This window comes from Pongo pygmaeus, chromosome 18 (assembly GCF_028885625.2).
Source record: "Pongo pygmaeus isolate AG05252 chromosome 18, NHGRI_mPonPyg2-v2.0_pri, whole genome shotgun sequence".
NCBI lineage: Eukaryota > Metazoa > Chordata > Mammalia > Primates > Hominidae > Pongo > Pongo pygmaeus.
The window spans coordinates 71273452-71299394 of NC_072391.2; the positions used below are offsets into that span (position 1 = coordinate 71273452).

General features: G+C 52.7%; 1 protein-coding gene across 4 annotated transcripts in view; it reads left to right on the forward strand.

Moving 5' to 3' along the window:
* Nucleotides 1–234: 234 nt before the first annotated feature.
* Nucleotides 235–25943, forward strand: part of ST3GAL2 (ST3 beta-galactoside alpha-2,3-sialyltransferase 2) — a 60827-nt gene continuing 35118 nt past the window's right edge. For 3 of the 4 annotated variants that reach the window (XM_054454254.2, XM_054454253.2, XM_054454255.2), the window contains exon 1: nucleotides 235–477. The gene's annotated coding sequence lies outside the window, so the exon portion shown is untranslated. The remainder of the gene's footprint in view (nucleotides 478–25943) is intronic. The other variant, XM_063654529.1, reaches the window with a different exon arrangement.

Here is a 25943-nt window from a genome sequence, read left to right on the forward strand (position 1 = left end):
CCGTCTCCCCTCCTGCGCGGCGGACCCCCTGAGCCCTAGCGAAACTACAAAGCCCACAATTCCTGGGATGCGCGCGCTGTCTTCTGGGAGATGTAGTCCTGGATGCGGGGCGCCCCGAAAGGCCCAGCGCCGGCTGGACTCCATATCCCAGCATGCCGGCGCGCGTGCGGGGGGCGGAGGGAGGGAGAGACGGGGAGGATGTGAATGGGGTGGGGGCAGTCGCCCCTGTCCCCCACCCTTCCCTTCAAGCCGGGCAGGGGTGGGGGGAGGGGCCGGGCTGAGGCGGCGGCGGCGGCGGCGCTGCGGGAGGGTTGGGCCAGGCAAGGGCGGGACTAACACACGGCGGGCGGACAAGAGAGCCGCGAGCTAACGGGTCCGGACGACGGCAGCGGCGGCGACGACGGCTTTCTGCGCGGGCGGAGGCGGCAGCCGCCGGAGCGGCGAGTATGGCCCGCGCGGCGCCGGGCGCTGACTGAGGTGCGCGGGTGGGATGAGGGCGGGCGGGATGCGGAGCGCCCCGGGCCCCCGGCTGCCCAGACCTCCCCTGCGCGGGCAGCTGGCGCGGCCCAGCGGCCCAGACCGGCCCGTTCCAGCCCGGCAACTTCCCCCGGGCCGGGGCGTCGGGCTCCTTCGTGTGGGCGGGGGTCCGCGCGCGTTGGCCTCATTCCGGATCCCCGCCTTCTGCTTTGCACGTCCAGCCGCTCCCAGCCTCCCGGGGCTCCCGCTCCGCTCCTTTGCCGGGAGCCCCCAGCCCCAGCCCCAGCCCCAGCCCCAGCCCTAGCCCTAGCCCTCGGAAGAGCTCCCTGCCCTGGTCCCGACTTCCAGTCCACTCCCTAGTTCGTACCCCTAACCCTGGCTCTGCCGGCCTCTGCTCCACCTGGGAGACCCCGGCCCCACTCTTGGCCAGAGCCTGTTTGCCCCATCAGCTCCTCTCTCCCCTGTGATCTTTCCCCTACCTGGTACTGCCCCCTAACCATCCTCAGTGGCCCAGTTCTCACGGCTCGACCTTCCTACTTTGGGGAAACTGAGGCAAGGCTGATGCCAGAAACTTGGCCAAATCGCCAGTCCCGTGGAGGTTGGCCAGAACCCCGTCTCTCCTCTCTCATGTTCCCTCTCTGCCTTGGAGTGGAAGTCATTTCTTCCCCCCAGTGATTCCCCTGTGACTGGACCAAACTTCCACCCCCTGCTACAGCTCTGGGCTGAGCTCACTTGAGTCTCCCCTTAGCTTCCTGCCGTTCCTGTTGGCCTTCCCTCCTTCGCATAGCCCACTCCGGGCCCCCTCTGCCTGTAGAGGAGTCAGCACCCATTGCTTGCTTGCTCAAGTTAGCCTTTCGATTTATCTTTTGCCAACTGCATCCATCTCCCGTCTCCCATCTTGCCTCTTGCTTTACAGCTGCGTAAAGGAGCGGAGGACTGAGTCAAAGGTGGTGTTGGAGGAAGAGGCTAGAGAGGTGCAGGGACCTGGGGCCTCTTTTCAGTCAAAGCCTCCGGGACGGGTACAGGGCACTCTGGGACCTCTGGCCAGTAACACACTCCCGCCTCGTCTTTGGGACGGATGTTTGGAAGCTGGTTGGCCACCCCTTCCTTGCCTGGTGGGCTCTGAAGCCCCTCTCAGGTGGAAGGTATCGCTGTTTTTTAGAGAGATGGTGGCATAAGAGGAGTCTGGGAGACCACACCCCTAAGCTTCATCTTGCTTCTGCTGCTAACTTCGGAGGGGTTGCCCTTTCAGGGAGGGATGCCTGCTGGCTGCCCTGATCTCTCTGTGGAGGAAGGCACAGAGTATGTGGGCGATGATCTCAAGTTTAGTCGTGGGGCTCAGGATTTAGAGGGAACGAGGGCTGAGAGAGGTGGCACAGATTTGCCTGTATTATTCAGGTTTTTTGTTTTGTCCTCTTCAGATTATTTTTTTTGCGGGGGGGGCAGAGGGGGATGGTCATCCATTCTGCCCCAATCCCCAGTTTCCCAGTGGGATGGGTGGAGGAAGGGAGGAACAGGAGGCTCTAGGAGTTCTGTGGGGTCCTGAAGGAGCAATCTTGATCTGAACCAGATGGTTCACTGCTTCAGCAACCCCCTTTCCAGCCCTCCCCCCTTGGCTGTGAATTGGATGCTTTTAACCTTGTAACTTGAGAATGGAGGAAGGGAGGCCAGGGGGCCAACTGTCTGTGCGGGTGTTTATGTCTGCCTCTGCACCCTTGCTTGCAAGCCTGGCAGGGGCCTGTGGGAGTGACCCTGCCTGGGAGTGCATTGTGATGTGCTGTGGCATGCTGATGGCTCCTGGGAACTTTTGGAGTGCAAATCCCAGATAAAGCCAAGCTTCTGAGAGCCATTGGCTATGGCCTCAGGGGAGCATTTCTACTCCAGCCAAGCCTCAGGGTAAGGACCACTCTTCTCGAGAAGGCACCTGGGATTAAGGAGTCTGCAATACCAGGACTGGGGATTTGGGGAGGCTTGGTTTTTCCATGTCTTTTCATGGCAAAAGAAGACCTGAGGGGGGTAGGGCCTGGGGAGAGGGGTGGGAAATGGATTATTTTGTGTTGTCCTATACCACATCCTGCCTTATTTTGGCAGTATTTGTATACTTCATTTTGGCTCATTAGACTGTGGATGCTCTTCAAATATTTCAGAAAATGAGGACACACCACCACTTGGCTTGGTCCTTAGCACATAGTGGGTGTTCAGTAAATGAATTACAGCGGAAGGTCTCATGGTTACAGGTTTAGGGAAGGATTCTTCACATTTGACTGAGAGTCATAGTCCCCTGGAGAGCTGGTTAAGGCACAGATTGTGTGTGGGGGGGGACTCCAGAGTTTTATGGTTTAATCTGGGTGGAGCCTATATTTTGCATCTCTCTCCAGCTCCCTAGGGCTAACACTTTGAGAACCACTGGTTTGGGGCCATCACAATTGCTTGAGAGATTAATCCAAGCAGATGTGAAGTCTTTTTTTTTTTTTTTTTTGAGACGAAGTCTCGCTCTGTTGCCCAGGCTGGAGTGCAGTGGCACGATCTCGGCTCACTGCAGCCTCCGCCTCCAGGGTTCAAGCGATTCTCTTGTCTCAGCCTTGTTGGCCACCCCTTCCTGGGGTGACAGCAACCTAGGATTACAGGCATATGCCATGACACCCGGCTACTTTTTGTATTTTTAGTAGAGACGGGGTTTCACCATGTTTGCCAGACTGGTTTCGAACTCCTGACCTCAGGTGATCCGCCCGCCTTGGCCTCCCAAAGTGCTGGGATTACAGGCGTGAGTCACCGCTCCTGGCCAGATGTCTTTTTTTTTTTTTTTGAGGTAGTCTTGCTCTGTCACCCAGGCTGCAGTGGTGTGATCTCAGCTCACTGCAACCTCCGCCTCCCAGGTTCAAGCTATTCTCCTGCCTCAGCCTCCCAAGTAGCTGGGATTACAGGTATCTGCCACCATGCCCGGCTAATTTTTGTATTTTTAGTAGAGATGGGGTTTCTTCATGTTGGCCAGGCTGGTCTCGAACTCCTGACCTCAGGTGCTCCGCCCGCCTCAGCCTCCCAGTGTTGGGATTAGAGGCATGAGCGTCTGCGCCCAGCTAGATGTGGTCTTTTTTATTTTATTTTATTTTATTTTGAGACGGAGTTTCCCTCTTGTTGCCCAGGCTGGAGCGAGATCTTGGCTCACTGCAACCTCTGCCTCCGAGGTTCAAGCGATTCTCCTGTCTCAGCCTCTCGAGTAGCTGGGATTACAGACATGCACCACCATGCCCGGCTAATTTTTGTATTTTTTTAAATTTATTTTTATTTTTTATTTTATTTTTTGAGATGGAGTTTCACTCTTGTTGCCCAGGCTGGAATGCAATGGCACGATGTCGGCTTACCACAACCTCCACCTCCCGGGTTCAAGTAATTCTCCTGCCTCAGCCTCCCAAGTAGCTGGGATTACAGGCAGGCGCCACCACGCCCATCTAATTTTTTTGTATTTTTAGTAGAGATGGAGTTTCTCCATGTTGGTCAGGCTGGTCTCAAACTCCCGACCTCAGGTGATCCGCCCGCTGGGGCCTCCCAAAGTGCTGGGATTACAGGCGTGAACCACTGTGCCCAGCCAGCTAGATATAAAGTCTTAAGAGGGACTTTTTTCCACTTTACTTCCCCACCAGGCTGTTCTGGCAGCTATACTGGTTTGGCTTTTCTTTCATTCTGATGCTGCCCAGGATTGGTAATGATTGGGGGGACACTGCCCCACGGTTATTTGAAGCAAGGCCGCACAACCAAGCAGGAAATTTAGGAGCCATGGCTTTGGAAAAGGGTAGCTGTGTGGATATAGCGAAGCAAATTGCTGAACCGGGCCCTCGTCTGGCCTGTGCCTGTTTCCCCAACCAAGTGGGTTGGGGTGCCTGCCAAGTAAAGTCCTGCCATGGCTGCACACTGGACAAGATGCCTGGGAGTCTTTGAAATTTAGAAATTCAGGAGGCATCACTTACATTGTGCTTTGCAAAGCATTTTCCAGCTGTTGTTTTACAGGTCAGTGGAACATTTATAAGGCAGATACAGACCCAGGTAGGGTTACCGAGGAACAGAGAGATACACTGTGGGTCACACAGCAGCCCTGGGACTCCTGATTCCAACACCAACGGAGTGGCTGCTAAACCAGTTGCTGCTAATAGCTTGAATTATGGCTGCTGTTCATTGAGTGCTTGCTGCCAGCCAGGCACGGTGCTAGATGCTCTTAGGTGTTAGTGAATCCTCACAGCAACACTGCAAGGTTGGCGTTGTTGCCGCTGCTTTGTAGATGAAGAACTGAGACTTACAGAACTTACCAGACATGCCCAAACAGACAGCAGGAGGATCTGGGGTTGAAACTCATATCTTTCTGACGCACAGCCCCTGCTCTTAGTTCCTGCTCCTTGTTGTGCTCAACAAACCTTAATTGTCCTTTGGGGTTGTCTGCCCCTAAAAGTCTGAATTTTTTTTGTTTGTTTTTGAGACGGAGTCTCGTTCTGTCGCCAGGCTGGAATACAGTGGTGTGATCTCGGCTCACTGCAACCTCCGACTCCTGGGTTCAAGCGACTCTCATGCCTCAGCCTCCCGAGTAGCTGGGATTACAGGCATGCACCACCACACCCAGCTAATTTTTGTATTGTTACTAGAGACGGGGTTTTGCCATGTTGGCCATACTGGTCTCGAACTCCTGACCTCGTGATCCGCCTGCCTCGGCCTCCCAAACTGCTGGGATTATAGGTGTGAGCCACTGTGCCCGACCAAGTCTGAGTTTTTTGGATCTGAGAACTGTGCTGAGTGTTGTGGAGGAGACAGTAATGTCCAAGTTGCTATTCCCTGGGAGGGCGATAAGACAAGTCCACCAATAATAGATCTACAGTGGAAATGTGACCAGTTAAAGGAGGTCGAAGTCCTCCCCATAGAGGGCTCAGAAAAGGCATTTGGGATGGGCCTCTAAGGGTAGGTTTCCAAGCAGTGCCTGTGGGCTGGAGGGGGTGTGCAGGCCAACAGGTACAAAGAAAGGCTATCACAAGGCACATTTAGGGAGTTGTCCCTTTTGTCTAGAGCACAGGGGGTTTATTTAGAAAGTAGGAAGGAATCCTGTTTGGTTGCAAGTAGCAACTTGGCTGCCTTTGGCAGGAAAGCACTTCCTTGGAAAGCTGTGGGAACTATAAAATCAGAGTGAATGACTCAGGACCCAGGTCCCCTCCAGGGTCTTCGAGTGGGTGCAGCAGGAACCAGAGGCCAGTCTCCTCAGGGAACCGCTGTTGCCAGGATGCATCTGCTCCAGCTGTGCTCAGTCATTTTGTCATCACTGCTTGGGATTCATATCTGAGGGAGGAAGTGTCTGGTTGGCCCAGCCTGGGCTGTGTTCCCTTGTTCCCTTCCTTGGCCAGGGAAGGGCTGGTGGCATGTTGGGCAGTTCCCTCGCAACCCTGCATCCAAAAGCAAAAGTCTCCAGAAGGAGAGAAAATAGACACTGCAAAAAATCAGTCCAGACAGGTGCTGGATAAGGACTTGAACTGACAGGTGGTGAAGCAGGGGGCTTTAGTCTGACTAGTTTCTGAGCAGACCAAGGGCAAGCTGGCAGCAGGGTATGGCTGGGTCATAAGGGGACAGGGAGAGGAGGGAGGGAGGAGATGGAGAACTAGATAGAGTCCAGGTAAGGTATCATGCAGGCCAGCACTTGGCAGTAGAAGTGGAAAAGAGGGGACGGAGTCTAGAGAGCTTGCAAAAGTAGCTGTCTTTGGAGCAGATACTTGATGGGCTGGGGCTTGGAGTTTCAGTGCCTGGTGATGAGAGCTGGTTCCTTTACTGAAATGGGGCAGTCAGGAGGAGGAAGAGTTTAGGAGAAGGTGATGTGGCCTTGCTTTGGAGGAGCTGTGTGCTTATGCTGACTGCACACCCGGAATCCTGGTGAGCTGCCTGAGGTTGGGGGCCTCGCCCTGAGGCAGTGGGGCCGCTGAGCCCCAGAGGCTCTCTATGTGCTGGACACAGCTGGGACTCTCTGCCAGCTGGGTGCTTTTGCATCTCTTCTGTTTCCACATGCAGCCCGGGATGGGCTTCTCCTCCTTCCCCTTCTGTCCTTTCAGTTCCCGTGTCCCAGCTTCCATCCCACACACCTGAGTCCTTACCAACTAAAGGGCCTGGCCCTGCTTTCTGAGAGCGAGTTTTCCTTCCTCTCTGCTCAGAATGCTTGTTAATGATAAGTCCTCATCAGCTATTAGGGTAGACATCTGCAAGTGACATGTCGCAAGAAGGGGGTCTGAACTTTGCCTGCTATCTGGGGGAAATCAGGCTTTTTCCTCCAGTTATGCCATGCTCATCAGGGACCCCTGCCTATGTCCCTAACCAGCCATTTTAGAGTACTTCTTGTTGCTATTTATAAATCATTGTTGTAGTTACAACATATTGTCAAGCTTCCATCTTGCTGTTGTGGACCTTGTAGGGTTCCAGGGCACAGGCTGGGCTTTGGGCAATCGTAGCTTTCTAGCTGAGCCCTGGCAGTTTCCTGCTGCAGAAATGGGTGGGAGGGAGGGAACAGAGTTGTCTTGGGTGGAGGCAGGAGGAGCTATGCTGAAGGATGCCTTATCCCTGCAGATTCTTAGAGCAGGTCATCTTCCTGGAGTGAAGAGGACTTGCCCTCAATTCAAATATATGTGCTGTTTTGCCATCTATTAATGCAGCGGATACTACCATGTACAATAAGGTGAACAAGGGCCAAGGTCATTCTAGAGGGAAAAATGTAATTTTTAAAAATTTTACCAATCATGCTAAGTGGGGCCTCACTGTGTCACCCAGGCTGGAATACAGTGGTGCTGTCATAGCTCACTGCAGCCTTGAACTCTTGGGCTCAAGTGGTACTTCCACCTCAGCTTCCTGAGTGGCTGCAACTACAGGTGTACACTATTTTGTGCCCAGCTAAGTTTAAAAAAAAATTTTTTTTTTTGAAGACGGAGTCTCGCTCTGTTGCCCAAGCTGGAGTGCAGTGGCGCCATCTCAGGTCACTGCAAGCCCCATCTCCCGGGTTCACACCATTTTCCTGCCTCAGCCTCTCGAGTAGCTGGGACTACAGGCATCCGCCACCACGCCCGGTTAATTTTCTTGTATTTTTAGTAGAGACAGGGTTTCACCATGTTAGCCAGGATGGTCTCGATCTCCTGACCTCGTGATCTGCCCGCCTCGGCCTCCCAAAGTGCTGGGATTACAGGCGTGAGCTACTGCACCCGGCCAAATTTTTTTTTTTTTTTAAAGAGATGGGAGTTTTGCTGTGTTTCCCAGGCTGGTCTTGAACTCCTGGCTTCAAGTGATCCTCCCACCTGGCTAAATTTTATTTGCATGGTGGTGATAATTAACACAACACACATAGTTCTGGTATCAGATGTTGAAAACAACCCAGCTTCTTCTTTCTGATGCTATTGGTTTCCAGGTGAAGGGGCCCGTCCTCCTGGGAGGTGGCATTGCGGGGCTCAGGGGCAAAGAGGGGACCCTGAGGTGTTGAGGCATGACCCAAGGACCTGCTCTGCCTTTTCTCTCTTGACTGAGTAGTCCTAGCCCTGCGGGCAGGCAGCAGCCCCCCAGCCTCAGCAGGTCAGCAGCCTTTGGAGGGAGAAAATTGGCAACAAATGTTAATAGCTAATTGGTCTACAGGGAACTACTTTGGTGTGGAAAAATCAACAAGTTATTTGTGTGGCTAAAGGGAACTTAGAGGGACTAGGGCTGACAGTGAAGAGGGGAAGGTGAGGAGAGGCACAGGTCAGGAGATTGCCCTGCCCTGCTACCCCCACCTCTCCACCCGCTGCTGCCTGCCTCCCCCACGCCCCCTCCTTCCTGTCTTCTTCACAGGCTTCCTTTTTGTTTGCAAGGGTCATTAGTAGGATATGGAAATCTCCCCTGCCCTGTAAGTCAGGTTTCCCCAACCTTTGTTCCTACCCAAGTTGAGTTAAACACAAAGCACCAGCGATTTGATGCAGGCAGTGAATTGGAACCTGAGTTTCAGGGGGAAGTGAAAGTTTCTGTGGGCCTGTGTGGAGTCCGTAGGCTACACAAGAAAAGAGGGCAGCAACCAAAGGGAATGAGGCTGTGTGGGAAAGTAAAGGGAGAGGAGAGAACCCCGGCCTCCTTGGTTCCCACCTCTCTTGGGTGCTCTAGGGAGCAGTGTGAGTCCTGGGTTTGGGTTGCCAGACCACAAGGGAGTTTCTGGGGCCTGGCCCTCTCTCTGCTCCTTCCTGTCCCAGAGAGCTTAGTATTTCCCTGGATCCAGGCCTGTTTAGTGTTTGGCTGGTTTCTGGGGCCTCCAGCATGGCTCAGGGGAGACCCGAGGTCCATGGGTAGGAGGAGATGGTGAGGAGAGGAATGGGGACCCCGTTCAGGCTCCCCTCGTGAAGGGGGCCAACATTGGTACTTCCTTAGACAGGAAGAGGCTGTGGCATGGGAAGCAGGTCAATAGTTTGTGTCAAGGAGGTGCAGCCCAAGATCCCAGTGGTGGCTGTTTGATGAAGGATTTTCCTCAGTGTCTGAAAAGCAATTTACTCTTGTCCTTAAAGCAGCAGTGGGCAGACTTCTAGAATGAGTGTGAGTTTTAATCTCAAGTGGCAGTGCCCAGTTGTCTGCATTCCTCAGCCCCTTCAGACCTGGCTCAGGTATTTTAGAGGGCATTGTCTTCCACTCATGCTGCCAGTCCTGGCAGTTCCTGCCCAGCCTAGATCCCTGGGCATACCCTGCCACTAATGCTGTGCAGACAGAGTGAGGCCTGCTAGCCCTCTGTTGGCAGCCCAGAGGCCCAGGTGGAGGCGTGGGCTGGCCGAGGGCCCAGGAGCCTCAGGGCCGGTCTGTTTGGCTGTCCTCAAGGGAAAGCAGCTTGTTATTCTCAGGGGGCATGAGGGTGCAGCTGATTTTCACAGTCCAGGGCTTGGTTTGGTTGAATGCATATAGGATTCTTGCTGCCTTAGCTACCCACAGGGTTTTGGTGCTGTGTGACCCAGGGCAAGTCATTACCCCTCTCTAAGCCTGGGAGGCCAAGGCGGGCGGATCACCTGAGGTCAGGAGTTCAAGACCAGCCTGGCCAATATGGTAAAACCCTATCTCTACTAACAATACAAAAAATTATCCGGGTGTGGTGGAGGGCGCCTGTAATCCCAGCTACTGGGGAGGCTGAGGCAAGAGAATCACTTGAACCCGGGAGGCGGAGGTTGCAGTGAGCCGAGATCACCCCCTTTCACTCCAGCCTGGGCAACAAGAGCGAAAAAAAGAGAATTTAAAGCCCTGCTCAGGGATTCACTCTTTTTTTTTTTTTTTTTTTTTTTGAGACGGAGTCTTGCTCTGTCACCCAGGCTGGAGTGCAGTGGCGCGATCTCGGCTCACTGCAAGCTCTGCCTCCCGGGTTCATGCCATTCTCCTGCCTCAGCCTCCTAGCTGGGACCACAGGCGCCTGCCACCACGCCCAGCTAATTTTTTGTATTTTTAGTAGGGATGGGGTTTCACTGTGTTAGCCAGGATGGTCTCGATCTCCTGACCTTGTGATCTGCCCGCCTCGGCCTCCCAAAGTGCTGGGATTACAGGCTTGAGCCACTGCGCCCGGCCTCAGGGATTCATTCTTAAGCCATCCGGTCAACCTGACTGACAGAAGCCCGCCACAGCCTGAGTGGGGAGGTAGTACCGGGGGCCCAGGAGGCCATCATGAGGGCCAGATGTCTGTGGGAATTGGCTTGAACTTTCTCCTAACCTGTTTGGATGAGTTAAGCAGCAGCCAGCCTGTTCTGGCATCTCCCTGGAGAACTCAGGCTCCTGCAGCTGAGGGGGCTGTGCTCAGTTCCCCTGCGTCCAGTAGTTCCTCACCCCCACTTCCAACTCCTGCTCTGTCCTGGATTCAGACAGATAACTCCATCTGGTCTCTTTCCTCCCTTCTTACTCTGGCCACCATTTAGGCCCTGGGGTGACTGTTAATAGGATTCCCATTTTTTTATTTGCCAAGTTCTCCCCCACCCCTTGACATCCTGTGCTGTGTTCTAGCCAGGTTTTTCCCCAACGCCAGGGTGGGAGGTGGAATCAGACTGATGCTGGGAGGCGCTGGGTCAGCAGCCACGTGGCAGATCTGTGAGGAGTTGAGAACCTGCTTGGAAGGGGCTGGGTGTAGGATCTCATTGTAGAGAAGAGGAGGAAGGTAGTGAGGAAAAGGCCACACATACCAAGATACAAAGGCCTGAACTGAGAAGGCAGGGGACGTTTGGGGACCTTGAGAAGTCCAGTTTGAGCAGAGCATAAGGTTTCCTGGATCGTGTACAAGAGGGAGGGGTAGGATAGAGGGGTCTGGGGAGAGATGGGCCCCAAGCCCCACCCTAGCAAGGAGGAAGGGGCAGGCTTTCCGGCAGCCTCTGGCTGTCCTGGGCTGGTCACAAAGAATTGTGCTTACAGGAAGTGTGGGAGGGGTTGTTAATGGCAGTTTGTTCACAGGCTGCAAGGCTACCAGAGGTCAGTCTGATAAGAGGGAAGAGATAGACTCCTTGAGTTTTGTAATCCCAGATAGCTGCCTTCTCTTAGCTGGCCCCACAGATACTGACAGTTGATTTTGGTGCTGCTGCCGCTCTGTCACCTCCTCCTGAAATACACAGCCCCTGGCTTCGGCCCAGCTGGGTTTCCCCTGCCTGGCCACCAGCTCCCTTTCCCATCTGCGGTCAGCTGTGCACTGGGGGAGGGGACAAACCTGGCAAGACTGAGCTCATTCTGAGCCTGACTCAGGAGTTTGAAGCCTCCCCAGGAGTGGCGCCAGGGCTGTGGACAGAGCAGTGACTTCCAGACCTTTCCGTTCCATTTTGGTCTCAGGGTTATCCTGCAGCCCAGCCAGCCAGACTTGGGGCCTTTGGGGAGTTCCGCCTTTACCCCAGAGCATTGGGAGATCTGGCTGTTGTGCTGAGAGGAATTAGAGATGGGGATCTGATGATATTTGCTTATGTGAAGACCATTTTGGCTACCCTATGAAGAAGGAGTTGAAGGGGGTCTGTTTAGTAGATCTGGGGCTTAAGTGGTTAGGAGCCTGCTGGAGGTGAAGAATGACATTTCCTTGGATGGAGTGATGGTTGTAGACAGAGCGAGAAATAGAAAGATCTGAGAGACATTTCAGTGGTAAAAATTAGTTGAGATTTGTAATAGATTGGCTGTGAGAGGTTGAGGAAGGAGGGCTCACATATGACTCTTACATTTCAGGGTTAGATGGATGGGGGTTCCTTTCCCAGAAATTGGGAATACAGAAAGAATACTGGGTTTGGCCAGGCGCGGTGGCTCATGCCTGTAATCCCAGCACTTTGGGAGCCCGAGGTGGGCGGATCACGAGGTCAGGAGATTGAGACCATTCTGGCTAACGCGGTGAAACCCCGTCTCTACTAAAAATACAAAAATTAGCCAGGCGTGGTGGTGGGCGCCTGTAGTCCCAGCTACTTGGGAGGCTGAGGCAGGAGAATTGCTTGAATCTGGGAGGTGGAGCTTGCAGTGAGCCGAGATCGCGCCACTGCACTCCAGCCTGGGCAACAGAGCGAGATTCTGTCTCAAAAAAAAAAAAAAAAAGACTGGGTTTGAGGGTCTTGGATTATGCATGGGTTTGGTTTGGGGCAAGTTGAGTTTGGGATACTTTTCGGATACCTCTAAGGTATACCGTCTAAAGGATAGCATCCAGAAATTAGTGGGATAGATGGGTCTGGTGGCTTGTGTCTGTAATCTCAGCACTTTGGGATACTGAGGTAAGAGGATTGCTTAAGCCCAGGAGTTTGAGACCAGCCTGGGAAACATAGGGAGACCACGTCGGTACAAAATATTTTAAAAAGTAGCTGGGAATGATGGTACATACCTGTGGTCCCAGCTACTCAGGAGGCTGAGGTGGGAGGATTGCTGGAGCCTGGGAGGTCAAGACTGCAGTGAACCATTTTTGCGCCACTGCACTCCAGCCTGGGCGACAGAGCGAGACCCTTTCTCAAAAAAGAAAGAAAGAGATAAAATTCAGAGATAATTCTTAAAGGTTGAAATACACTTTTGGGCTGGGCGCGGTGGCTCACGCCTATAATCCCAACACTTTGGGAGGCCGAGGTGGGTGGATCACCTGAGGTCGGGAGTTCAAGACCAGCCTGACCAACATGGAGAAACCCCGTCTCTACTAAAAATACAAAATTAGCCGGGGTGGTGGTGCATGCCTGTAATCCCAGCTACTCAGGAGGCTGAGGCAGGAGAATCGCTTGAACTCGGGAGGCAGAGGTTGTGGTGAGCCGAGATTGTACCATTGCACTCCAGTCTGGGCAACAAGAGCGAAACTCTGTCTCAAAAAAAAAAGAAAAGAAAAACACTTTTAAGGGCTGGGTGCGGTGGCTCACACCTGTAATCCCAGCACTTTGGGAGGCCGAGGCAGGCGGATCGCCTGAGGTCAGGAGTTCAAGACCAGCCTGGCCAACCTGGTGAAACCCCGTGTCTGCGAAAAATATAAAGAATTAGCCGGGTGTGGTGGCATGCACCTGTAGTCCCAGCTACTCAGGAGGCTGAGGCAGGAGAATCACTTGAACCCGGGAGGCGGAGTTTGCAGTGAGCCGAGATCGTGCCACTGCACTCCAGCCTGGGCGATAGAGTGAGATTCAGTCTCAAAAGAAAAAAGACTTTGGCCCCATAATGCATTGCAGGATGAGAAATGGAATGTAGGATCCTAACTTCCTGTTACGTTCTATATTCACGGTCATGTTCTTTTTTCCTGACGACTTCAGCTGGTTCAAGTTACGGCTAGACAGCAAAGGGCATGGCACCCTCCCCTGCTGAGTCTTCCCTGTGGTTGGGGGACTCCGATGGTGGGCAGTGTTTACTCCAGGCCACCCCAGAAGGCCATGCAGTCAGGGCCTCCCTCACCATCCACATGTCTGGGCAGTTCCCTGGCTGGAGAAGGACTTCAGTCCTGGCCAGAATTGAGCCACTGCCAGGAATCCCTGAATATCAGTACCCAGACCACTTCTGCCCTTGTGGGCCTCTGAGCTGGGTCGATTTATCAAGGGTAGGGATTTTAGAGGCAGGCTCAGGGCAGCCCTTCTGCATCAGATGTCAAGTAAGTAGTTTTTGTTTGTTTGTTTGTTTGTTTGTTTTTTTGTTTTATTTTTGGAGACAGAGTTTCGCTCTTGTTACCCACCCAGGCTGGAGTGAATGGAGCGGTCTCGGCTCACTGCAACTTCCACCTCTTGGGTTCAAGCGATTCTCTTGTCTCAGCTTCCCGAGTAGCTGGATTACAGGCATGCGCCGCCACGCCCAGCTAGTATTGTATTTTTAGTAGAGATGGGGTTTCTTCATGTTGGTTAGGCTGGTCTCAAACTCCCGACCTCAGGTGATCCATCCGCCTCGGCCTCCCAAAGTGCTGGGATTACAGGTGTGAGCCACTGCGCCTTGCCAAGTAAGTAGCTTTATAAAGTTCTTGGCCGGGCGTGGTGTCTCATGCCTATAATCCCAGCACTTTGGGAGGCCGAGGCAGGTGGATCACCTGAGGTCAGGAGTTCGAGACCAGTCTGACCAACATGGAGAAACCCCGTCTCTACTAAAAATACAAAATTAGCTGGGCGTGGTGGTGCATGCCTGTAATCTCAGCTACTTGGGAGGCTGAGACAGGAGAATTACGTGAACCAGGGAGGTGGAGGTTGCGGTGAGCCGAGATTGCGCCATTGCACTCCAGCCTGGGCAACAAGAGCAAAACTCTGTCTCAAAAAAATAAAATAAATAAATAAATAATAAAGTTCTTGCCAATGAAATGGAAAATGGTTGCACATGGTGTAAGATTGTATCATTTGGACTTCTTTAATTACAGTGGCTAAAAATCCAGTTTGAAGTGCCCTTTGATGTAAGGGAAACCTTTAACTCAGGTGCCTGTGGGTATGACTGGCCACATGCAGGGAAAATGATTCCACTCTTGGTTCCCACCTGATGGAAGGTGCCTGCTCGTGGCACAGGCCTCCTTCCTCTCAGCATCTCTTCTCAAGATGCCTGCTGGAGTCCTGGGTTCACTCTGATATGGAGTCTGTGTCCAAACCTGGACCAGGCACTGTGGCTGGGTGCATTTGGTGCCCTTATTGGCCAAGCCTGGGTTACAGGGCACAGAGATGGCAGCCGGGGAGAGATGTTTCCCCAAAGACCTGTTGTTCATGATAAAGATGTCTTGTATTGAGCTGGGCATGGTGACGCACGCCTGTAGTCCCCACTGCTTGGGAAACTGAGGTGGAAGGATTGCTTGAGCCCAAGAGTTCAAGTACAGCCTGGGCAACATAAAAAAAGATGTGATAGGACAGGCGCAGCAGCTCACGTCTGTAATTCCAGTACTTTAGGAGGCTGAGGTGGACGGATCACCTGAGGTCAGGAGTTCAAGATCAGCCTGGTCACCATGGTGAAACCCTGTCTCTGATAAAGATACAAAAATTAGCTGGGCATGGTGATATGTGCCTGTAGTTCCAGCTACTCAGGAGACTGAGGCAGGAGAATTACTTGAACCCAGGAGGCAGAGGTTGCAGTGAGCTGAGATCGTGCCACTGCACTCCAGCTTGGGTGACAGAGTGAGACTCCGTCTCAGGACAAAAAAAAAAAAGTGATATATTGAGGTAGTGCCAGGTACCATTTTGACCCATGGAGACCATGCTTTGCCGTAGTTCTATTGCCACTTATTAATTTACGTTGTTAAAAATTGAACGTTAGAATGTAAAATGGAGCTTAAAATCGTTGTCATGGCCGGGCACGGTGGTTCATGCCTGTAATCCCAGCACTTTGGGAGGCTGAGGCAGGCGGATCACCTGAGGTCGGGAGTTCGAGACCAGCCTGACCAACATGGAGAAACCCTGTCTCTACTAAAAATACAAAAAAAAAAAATTAGCTGGGCGTCATGGTGCATGCCTGTGATCCCAGTTACTCAGGAGGCTGAGGCAGGAGAATGGCTTTTTTTTTTGTTTTGTTTTGTTTTGTTTTGAGACGGAGTCTCACTCTGTCGCCCAGGCTGGAGTGCAGTGGCGCGATCTTGGCTCACTGCAAGCCCCGCCTCCCGGGTTCATGCCATTTTCCCACCTCAGCCTCCCGAGTAGCTGGGACTACAGGCGCTCGCCACCACGCCCGGCTAATTTTTTGTATTTTTAGTAGAGACAGGGTTTCAATGTGGTCTCGATCTCCTGACCTCGTGATCCGCCCGCCTCGGCCTCCCAAAGTGCTGGGATTACAAGTGTGAGCCACTGCGCCTGGCCAGGAGAATCGCTTTAACCCAGGAGGTGGAGGTTGTGGTGAGCCAAGATCACGCCATTGCACTCCAGCCTGGGCAAAAAGAGCGAAACTCCATCTCAAAAAAAAAAAAAAAAATCATTGAGTCATTCCATTTGCAGATCAGGAAGTGGAAGTTGAGAAATTTGCCCAAGATCCCCAAGCCAGGAGGTAGAAGAACTGAGGCAAGAACCCAGGTTGTCTGAATTGCAGGCAAGGGGCTTTTTCCAGTATGGAGTACTGACTTTTTTGTTTTGAGATGGAGTCTTTCTCTGTCACCCAGGTTGGAGTGCAGTAACTTGGTCTTGGCTTATTGCAGCCTCCGCCTTCCAGGTTCAAGCGATTCCCCTGCCTCAGCCTCCCCAGTAGCAGGGATGACAGGTGTGTGCCACCACGCCCGGCTAATTTTTTGTATTTTTAGTAGAGACAGGATTTCACCATGTTGGCCAGGCTGGATTCAAACTCCTGACCTCAGGTGATCTGCCCAACGCAGCCTCTCAAAGTGCTGGGATTACAGGCGTGAGCCACTGTGCCCAGCCTAAAGTGTTGATTTTTATGGCAAATGGTCCCTTCCTCTTAATGGCCCGGGGGAGATCTGTGTGATGGCTGGTGTTAGGAAAGGCCGGGTCTGAGATGGAGACATTCAGTGACGTCAGCTTCCTGAATGCCCACCCTCCTGTGCTGTTTCTTGCTGGCACTGGGATGAGGACATGGCTCTGGTGTGGCTGTGCTTTCTCGATTCTGTTGAGGGATTTGGGGTGAGTCGTGCTCCCCCTCTGTCTCCTCCTTTGGAAGAGAATGCCCAGACAGTGGTGCCAGTTTCAGGTACAGAAAGACAAAAAATAGCACTCTTTTGGACTCAGTTCTCTGTCACCTCCAGTTTGTGAGGGGACAGGTATTTGACTCAGCTTGTCTAAGCCAGGAATGGGGTGTTGTAGTAAGAGCTCAGCAGTGTGCTCTGGGCTTTGAGCCTCTGACTTAAGAGGAGACCTCAGTTCAGTCTTACACAGGCCTCTTACCTCAGGTGAGTCACTTTACTGGGGTCTCTGGGCCAGAGGTCAAGGCTGCCCCTATGAGGGCTTTGGGCTCTTTGAGGGTGTGGCATTATGTGTATATTAACAAAATGCTGGTGTGCCTGGGAGCTTGGGGCAATGCTCACCAGCTTCTGAGTTCTTGGGAGTGAAGTTTGGGACTGGAGGCCTCTTTCATTCTGAGCCTCTCGCTCCTGTGTCTTTCCTCTTGCCCTTCAGACGTTTGCTGACAGCCAGTTCTCTCCCGAACTGTCTGCCAGCCCAGACTGACCTGTCTGCCTCTCCTGCTCGGCGCCCAGAGCACCCTGTCTGTTTATGCCTGGGGCCGGTTCTAACTGGTCCCCCAGTCCCATCTCACACATACCTGTTCCCTTTGGCTTAGCCTCAGTGTCACCTCTCGTCCCTGTTTCCTTCCTCTCTATAAGGCTGAAACTCAATGTTACTTGGAGATATAGCACTCTACAGCCTACAGTCATTGCTCATTTAATCTTTGCAGGGAGTGTGTGAGGTCAGTAGGTAGGCATTAGCATGCTCGTTTTACAAATGGAGGACCTGAGGCCCAGATAGGTATGATTTGCCCAAAGACACACAGCTGCTCTGCTATTCAGCACAGCCAGTCCTGGAATCGTCCTCCAGCACTGGTCCATCATTCCCTGTGAAATGCTAGTGCAGGCTGGGCATGGTGGCTCAGGCCCGTAATTCCAGCACTTTCAGAGGCTGAGATGGGAGGATTGGGGTCAGGAGTTCAAGACCAGCCTGGGCAACATGGCGAGATCCTAGCTTTACAAAAACAAATAATAACAACAAACAAAATGGTAACTCATAGGCATGAGTTAACCACATATGGGGTGGGGATGCCCTAGCCTCACAATGGGGAGGCAAAGGGCTTGAAAGCGGAGTCAGGTGCAGTGTTGTGTGTACCTGTGGTCCCAGCTGTTCAGGAGGCTGAGGCTGAGGCAGGAGGCCAAGACTGCAGTGAGCCATTATCCCAGCACTGCACTCCAGCCTGGGCTGGAGTAAGACCTTGTCTCAAAGAGGGGTTGGGCTTGAAAGGGGGCCCTGGGCCCCACCTCCTCACAGCCCCAGTCCCTGATAGCACCATCATGTGGGCGATGCCTGTGTAACCCCAAGCTATATAATAAAGCTGGACAACAAAGACAGCTCCCTGGGGGCCACTGTAATGGACCAAGGTCTGTGTGTCCCTCTTTTCCACATCCCCCCAAAGTTGACAACAGTAGTGCATGGCACGATGGATGTTGTCTTGGCAGGGAGCTTATAACTCAGCTTAGGCCAGATCCAGTAGGGCAGGTCAGTCCTTGAGGATGGGCAGCAGGGAACGAGGAGGGCCCCTGGCCTCCCCCACCCTTGTTTTTCTCACCCCAGGGGTGAGGCTCAGAGGCGGTGCCAGGGAAAGGCCCACTTTGGGCCCACTCACAGCAGCGATATTGCCACTTTCCAGAGGTGGTGAACTGATTCCCTAGCAACCAGGAGCCCTGCCTGAGTAGGTCACAGCATGTTGTCGGCTCCTCAGGAAAGACGAAGACTGCTCAGCTGGAGCTCGGGACCATGAAGGCAGGTGTGTGCTGGGCTCTCAGGCACTGTCCTCCCCAGCCCACCTCCCAGGGCTGAACCTTAGTGACAGGGAAAAGCAGGGTGCAGGACAGCGATGCTTCCCAAAGCCACCTGCAGGGTTGGTGCTGGAAGTTACCAGATGGCACCAGGCTGGCCGTGGGCTCACAATGACTTCTCTTCCTAGCTGGAACTTTCAGAGTCCCTGTTGGAAAGGAAGTGTCCAGAGGACACAGCAGCTGAGCAAGGGGCCCACCTCTGATTCCCTCCATGTTTTACTCTGCATTTCTGTACTTTCACTCTGGAGGGCTGGGTGGGAGGACATGGCTTCCTTTTAGTTTTCTGGTACAAGCATGGATGCAAACACCTTCCTTGAGTTTCCATGAGCATAGCTGCCACAGGCTGACCTTTCCAAAAGACATTACTAAATATAAAAGGAGAACAAAAGAAAGCTAAAGATAGGGTGTGCGAAGAATAAAAACAGCCTGGCTCACAAAGAACAAGTTACTGGTTTGTTTCCAAGGCTTTCGGACCCTGCCCTGTTATTCCCCTTCCAGGAGATAACCACCTTCAAGGCCAGCAGACGTCTATAGGCCCTTTTGCCAGGCTCTCTGGCCTCCTAGTGCTGGCTTGTCCACTGTCTAGGTTGTCTTGTAGGACCCATGCCACCAGGAATCCTCTCCAGACTACTTGACCACCCTGCAGTCAGATCTCTGTTCTGCCGTCTTCTCTACCCAGGGCTCTTGGCTGTGGTGGTGGAGGGAGGGATGCCTGTTTCCCTAGATCTCCCAGGTGATTGGCACCTATGTGACTGGACCTTTTAGGAGTGCACCCTTGTTCCACGTAGGCCTTGTAATATGACCTACCTCTTGCCATGCTGCTCAGGCCAGTTTAGCCCACGAACTGCCATACAAAAGGCTTTCTCCAACATCTGATCTTGGCAGAAACTATAGAAGTCTCTCTCCACCCGGTTCCTTCCTCCCACTGGGCCACAAGAATAGAAACTGATAAGAAGTTGGCCTGGTTGATGGAAGTTTTTTAGGTAGGCTGGGGGAAAGATTGTTCTAGGTTTGTGGGGGGTGGAAAAAGGTCCCACCACATGTTAATGAAGGAAATAGATAAGATCCTGGCCAAAAAGTTCAGTTTCTACCCTGTGGTGTCAGCTCTGCGTCCTGCTTAGCATCTGGGTGGGGGGCCCAGGAGCCAGATGTGGCTCCAGACTCCAGGCTGCTGCTTGCTGGCATGCGCAGTATGCCCATTTCATTCCAGGTGTTCATTTGCAGTCCCAAGAAATCAAAAGAACCACTGCCTCACAGGGAAATGTGGGGGCAGGATAGATTAAGAAGGGGGTCAAGGCCTGGAGTGGTGGCTCATGCCTGTAATCCTAGCACTTTGGGAGGCTGAGGTGGGCGGATCACCAGAGTTCAAGAGTTCGAGACCAGCCTGGCCAGCATGGCGAAACCCTGTGTCTACTAAAAATACAAAAATTAGCTGGGCATAGTGGCTGGCGACTATAATCCTAGCTACTCAGGAGGCTGAGGCAGGAGAATCACTTGAACCTGGGGGGCAGAGGTTACAGTGAACCGAGATCGTGCCATTTCACTCTACCTTGGGCGAAAGAGCAAAACTTCATCTCAAAAAAAAAAAAAAAAGGGGAAGGGGGGGTGTCAAATGATCAGTTGTGGTGTCCCCACCCCACTGATAACATAGGAGCCCTTTGGAGGGATTTGCCTGGTACAAAGTAGGCCTCTATACCTGCAGCCTGGACTGTTGCTGTCATCATATTGCCTGGCCCCAGTGGCTCTGGCAGATACCCTACCTTGGTATCTTGGCTGGGCAGGAGGACTGAAAGATTACAGGCAGAGGTCATACCAACCCAGTGGAGGAGGCGAGGTCCGTGACTGGGGCTGATGATGAGAAAGAACCTTGTTTTCACCTGTACCTTTGAGTGTGATGCCAGCACTAGCGAGGCGAGCGAGCTGCTCTGACCTCTGGCCGCCAGGCTGGGACAGGGAAGCCTCTGAGACCCGAGGCTGCTGCACCCCCAGGGCCTCATGTCTCAGAAGCTCTCACAGCATTCTCAGGGGCTTAGCTTGTCTTGTGTGTTGGAGCTTTGGGCTGAGCCTGTTTCAGTATGCCAGCCGGGTCACTGTGCCGCTGCCCTCTGGTTTGCAGAGGGCCTTTGTGCCTATGCAGTGACTCCACAGACTGTCTTGCAGCTTTCCTTTCCACTGAAGCAGTCACTTCCCCTGCTGCCTGGGCGCCTGTCTTGCGGGTTCGCAGTGCTGGTGGTTGGATTGTGACCTCTCTCCTGGTATTCTCTCCCCTATTCTCACATCCCTCACGGGATCTGGGGATAGATGCTGGATTTTTAAGTCCAGTCCTTCAACTCTGGGCCGCAAAGACTGTGGCCTGGAGGTTCCAGAGCATATCTCCTCTTTCCCTTGGTATGTGTGGGCGGGACTTGGAGGCATGCTAGCTTAGCCCCTTGCCATCAGCCCCTGCTGGGGTCTAGCAGGACTGAGCCTTTTCTAGGGTGCCCAGCCTGCCAGAGCTTACAGTGGAGGGAGGGTAGGACCCAGACCAGAGTCCCTCGCCATGGTCCAGCCTTGATGTTGACATCCAAGAGTTGGGAGAGGGCGAGGGAATCTGCCCTCCCTGCCACTTTGTGCGACTCGCCTGGGCTGGGCTCTTTAGGAGAGCATTTGTGTCCCTGCCCTGGAGTCTCCTCTTCCTGCTGTGTGCCCTTGCTCGGGGTTGTTCCAGGAAGCCTCTGGTGTGGGGGGCTCTGTTGCCACCAGCTGATTTCCTGCCCCAGGTGTGTGGGTGGGGGAGGAGAGGGTTGAAGATTACCTGGAGAAATCGCTTGCTTTGCTTCCGTTTCACCCCTCTTCCAGAGAGGACAGCAGAGTGCACAGAGGTTCTCTTCTAACCCTCTCACACCCAACCTGGTCCTCCACAACCAGGCTACAGCGTGTCTATGTATCTGGGGAAGCCAGGGCTTGGGGAGGAGTGGACTGACCCGTGTTCTGTGAAGGTCAAGGAGGGCCCACTTCGATGAGGATGAGTTTGGCAGGGAGCATGGTCCTGCTTGCCGAGGGGGGCTGTAAGTGGAGGACTGCACCTGCCTTTTCCTCCTTGAAGCCCCAGCTCTGGCCTCAGCAGTAGTGCCCTGCTGGTGGTTAGTATTCCTGTCACCAGCTCCGCCTCCTTACAGAGGGAAAAACCTCCAGTTGGGACCCTGGGATGCCAGTCTCTGAGGTTGGCTGCCCCTGATACCTTTGGAAGGGGCAGCCCTCCTGGAGGAAGGATAGCTGTCAAAGCCAAGGAGCCCTGACTTTGTGGTAGGCTGGAGGGCTTGCAGGAAGTCCTCAAAACAGAGGAGCCCCATTGCTGTGCTCCTTGACAGAGCAGGAAGCTGGCCTGATTGTTTCCAGAGAGGACCCACCAGGCCGTAGGAAAAAGGGCTTGGCTAAGGGGTCAGTGAGGGCCCTTCCCAGTCTGGCTGCCACTGCCTGGTGTCGATCAATAACTGTGCAGAACACACGCATCTTGTGTTTTTTCTGTTGTGATTCAAAGCATACTCCAGACATGCAGATGAGTGCAGAAGGAAAAAGAGGACCCTGACAGCTCCTCAGTGCCTCCTTATTATACATCTGCGGTGTGACCAAGATCAGAATCATAAGCAGTGATGAGCAGCCAAGCTACCTGGCATTCTGAATCCTGTCTTTAAAAGAAATCAGAGCAGACTGTCAGCACCTTGGTCCCTTCACCCTGGGAGGTAGTGTGGTCCAGTTTAATGGCCCCTTGGAGGCAGTCAGAGGGCAGGGTTGGGAGATGAACTTCTAACACTCCCCCCGCCCCCCCAGCCACGCCATGCCACCCCATACACTCCAGACCCTCTCTGGCTTCCCCTGGGCCACCGTTTATTCATCCCACTTCCCACTTCCTCCAGAAGTCTCCCCTGGAGACTTGGGTTCATCCCCCTGTCTCCCTGTCTCCTACCTTCAGGTTCTTCCACTCATCTTCTGCCTCTGTTAATGTCTGAGGCTTTTGGCCCTGCAGAGAAACTCCTTATTATAATAGCTTTGTATTCTAGAATCTTGCTGCTGGCTTGTGGCTGTCTGGCCTCAAGCCTCAGGGAGCTCTTTAGAGCCAGCTTAGGTCAGGCCTCTGCTCTGCAAGGTGTGCTAAAGTGGGGGCTGGGGAAGGGGTCACGGCCATGTCCCATAGGATGGACGTGCACCCTCCTCTGCTGGGTCTAGGGGCGGGGATCAACCAAGGTAGGGCTGGCCCTGAAACCGCAACCTTCCTGGAGGCTGGTGCCTGCTGGGAGTGGGGCCCCAGGGAGGAGAGTTCCTGTGGGAAGTGGGGGCTGGGAAGGTGGTGTGGGGCTGGGGTGCTGTGGAGCCAGAGTTAGGGCTGTGCGGGAGGGGTTTGTGCCTTCCTTGTGATGCCATGGGGCTCCTGCAGAGCTGTGGCCCTCAATCTGCCCAACCCAGGACCATAGCCATAGAGGTAGAGCTTTATGTGTGCCTTTATATAATTCTCACAGAACCCCTTCAAGATGGGTGCTATTCCCATTGCACAGATCAGGACCATGAGAGAAGTTACATGGTTAATAGCTGACAAGTGGCAAACCCACAATGTGAATCCAAGTTTTTCTAGGCACTTAGTTCATCTGGAGATGCTTTGAGCCGAGGTGAACAGGTGAGCGATCTGGAAAGCCCCAGCTGGGAGGACTGCAGCCTGCGGTGCTTAGGGGAGTGAGCTGCAGGAGTTCCAGATCAGCAGCTGTGCGGGGTGTCTGTTGCTGGGCACTTAAGAGCAGCACGCTCCCACTGTCCCTGCCGTGGTCCAGGCACCTGCTTCAGCTTTACACGCACACCCCTTTCCCACAGGCTCGGATTTGCTCAATCTGGTTTGTACCTGAGGCCTCATGTTTCTGGGTGGTCCAAGAGAAGTTAGAGAAAGCTCTCACTTCTAGAATGTCAGAGATGGAAAAGTGGGGGCAGAATATAATTATCACTTTCATATGCATACTTATATAATTCATAATAATGGTTTCAAAGCATTTTTTATAACCATCATTTCTTTCGATTTTTATAGCCCTGGGCTTATGTAAAGAGATGATACTCAGTTGGGCAAACATTATTGATGCCTCCTATATGCAGGACAGTGCTAGGTGCTACAGTGGTACAGAGATGAGGAATTAAATAGCATTGTCTCTGTACCCTGAGAGTTCTTAAGGTTCTTTTAAGTGAGAGACACATACATGTCTTTTTAGTTTCAGTGTAGAATCTTAGTAAATGTGGGCCAGATTTGGCTTGGGATCCAAATTAGTTTGTAAACCTTAGAGAATAGGGTCTGATAAGAGATGAGGCTGGGGAGGCCTGGTTTGGGCATCTCTGCTATTTATGTTAGGATCTTGACCTCGCCGCATGAATAAGGGCACCCCATCTCATGCTTTTGAAATACATTAGCAGCTGAAAGAAATAGGTAAAACTGGAAATCACAGTGGTGGTCAGCAGTAACCAACACTGCGATCATCCGGGAGGAAAAGAGTGGAGGTAGGATTGCTTCCTTTTGATTGTTAAAGAATCTTGGAAGCTGGGCTTGGTGGCTCGCTCCTGTAATCACAGCACTTTGGGAGGCCAAAGTGGGTGGATCACTTGAAGTCAGGAATTGAAGACCAGCCTAGGCAACATGGTGAAACCCCATCTCTACTAAAAATACAAAAAATTAGCTGGGCGTGGTGGTGCATGCCTATAGTCCCAGCTACTCAGGAGGCTGAGGCAGGAGAATCACTTGAACCCGGGAGGCGGAGGTTTCAGTGAGCCAAGATCCCAAGATTGTGCCACTGCACTCCAGGGTGGGTGACTGAGCAAGACTCTGTCTCAGAAAAAAAAAAAAAAAAAAGAATCTTGGAGGCTGGGCACGGTGGCTCAACGCCTGTAATCCCAGCACTTTGGGAGGCCGAGGTGGGTAGATCACTTGAAGTCAGGAATTTGAGACCAGCCTAGCCAACGTGGTGAAACCCCATCTCTACTAAAAATAGAAAAATTAGCCAGGTGTGGTGGCACACTCCTGTAGTCCCAGTTACTCAGGAGGCTGAGGCAGGAGAATTGCTTGAACCCGGGAGACAGAGAGAGAGAGAAACACCCTGGGGTTGTTTGTCAGTTAACTTTACCAATATCGTCTCGTGACCGGCTTACAATATATTATCTTGTGAAAATAGGAATTTACAAGAGGGTGTATCCCTCTTAGGTTTATCCGTTTCTCGTGACCTTCCCTGAGCCACCCGGAGGGCTGTAATCTAGTAAGTTTGGTGACTTGCTGTGGCACCTAGATAAGGGTTCAGGAATGCAGCTGCAGAGTATTCAGGGTAAGGGTCAGCTGCATTGTGGTGGGGGATGGTCCTGGGGCAGCTTGTCCCTAAAAGTCAGGAGTTTGAGACCAGCCTGGCCAACATGGCAAAACCCCATCTCTACTAATAATAGAAAAATTGGCTGGGCGCGGTGGCTCACGCCTGTAATCCCAGCACTTTGGGAGGCCAGGCAGGTGGATCACGAGGTAAGGAGATCGAGACCATCCTGGCTAACACAGGGAGACCCCATCTCTACTAAAAAATACAAAAAATTAGCCAGGTGTGGTGGCGGACACCTGTAGTCCCAGCTACTCGGGAGGCTGACGCAGGAGAATGGCATGAACCCGAGAGGTGGAGCTTGCAGTGAGCCGAGATCGTGCCACTGCACTCCAGCCTGGGTGACAGAGTGAGACTCTGTCTCAAAATAAATAAATAAATAAGTAAATAAAAATGGAAAAATTATCTGGGCGTGGTGGTGGGCGCCTGTAGTCCCAGCTACTTGGGAGGCTGAGTCAGGAGTATCACTTGAACCCAGGAGGCAGAGGTTGCAGTGAGCTGAGATCACACTACTGCACTACAGCCTGGATGACAGAGTGAGACTCCATCTCAAAAATAAACAGAATCTTGGCTTGGAAATTAAAAGTAACCTGCTTGGCTGCTTGGTAACAACCTAGACTAGAATTTGGCTCCTGAATCAATTGTTCTAATTTTCAGTGGAACTTCAGGCTGGGCCTGTGCTGGCAGACTGGGGACTTGAGGAGAGTCAGATGGGCCTTCCATCAGGGGTGTTTGTATGGCCAGTGTGCAGTTTTCACCAGTCAGGTGAAAGACTGAAATAGGCAAATGGTGTGGAAGAGACTGAAGGCCCGTGTTACCTGGGTCAGTGAAGGCCTGCCCAGAGCACATCTGAAAGATCCCGTTTTCATGTCTGCATGCCCTGCCCCTATCCTTCTGTGGACTGGAATGAAGGTAGCAGTGGGAATGGGAGGGCAGTTTCAATTGGGCCTTTCTTCAGTTGACCCCAGGGTATCTCAGTCTCTATCCCTCATTGTGTTGGCTAGAGTTCTATGAATCTTGTTAGAGATGGTTTGATAACCTGTTCCCAAGAGATTAGTATTGGCAGGGATGCCCAGTTTCCTGGTACGAATAGTTAAATCCAATTCATCCAGTCAAGATGGCACTGTAAATTTATACTCTAAACACATAGCAGTAATACATAAAAAGATAAAATTCTAAAAATATATTCATGCACGCCCCCACTTTTCTACCCCCCA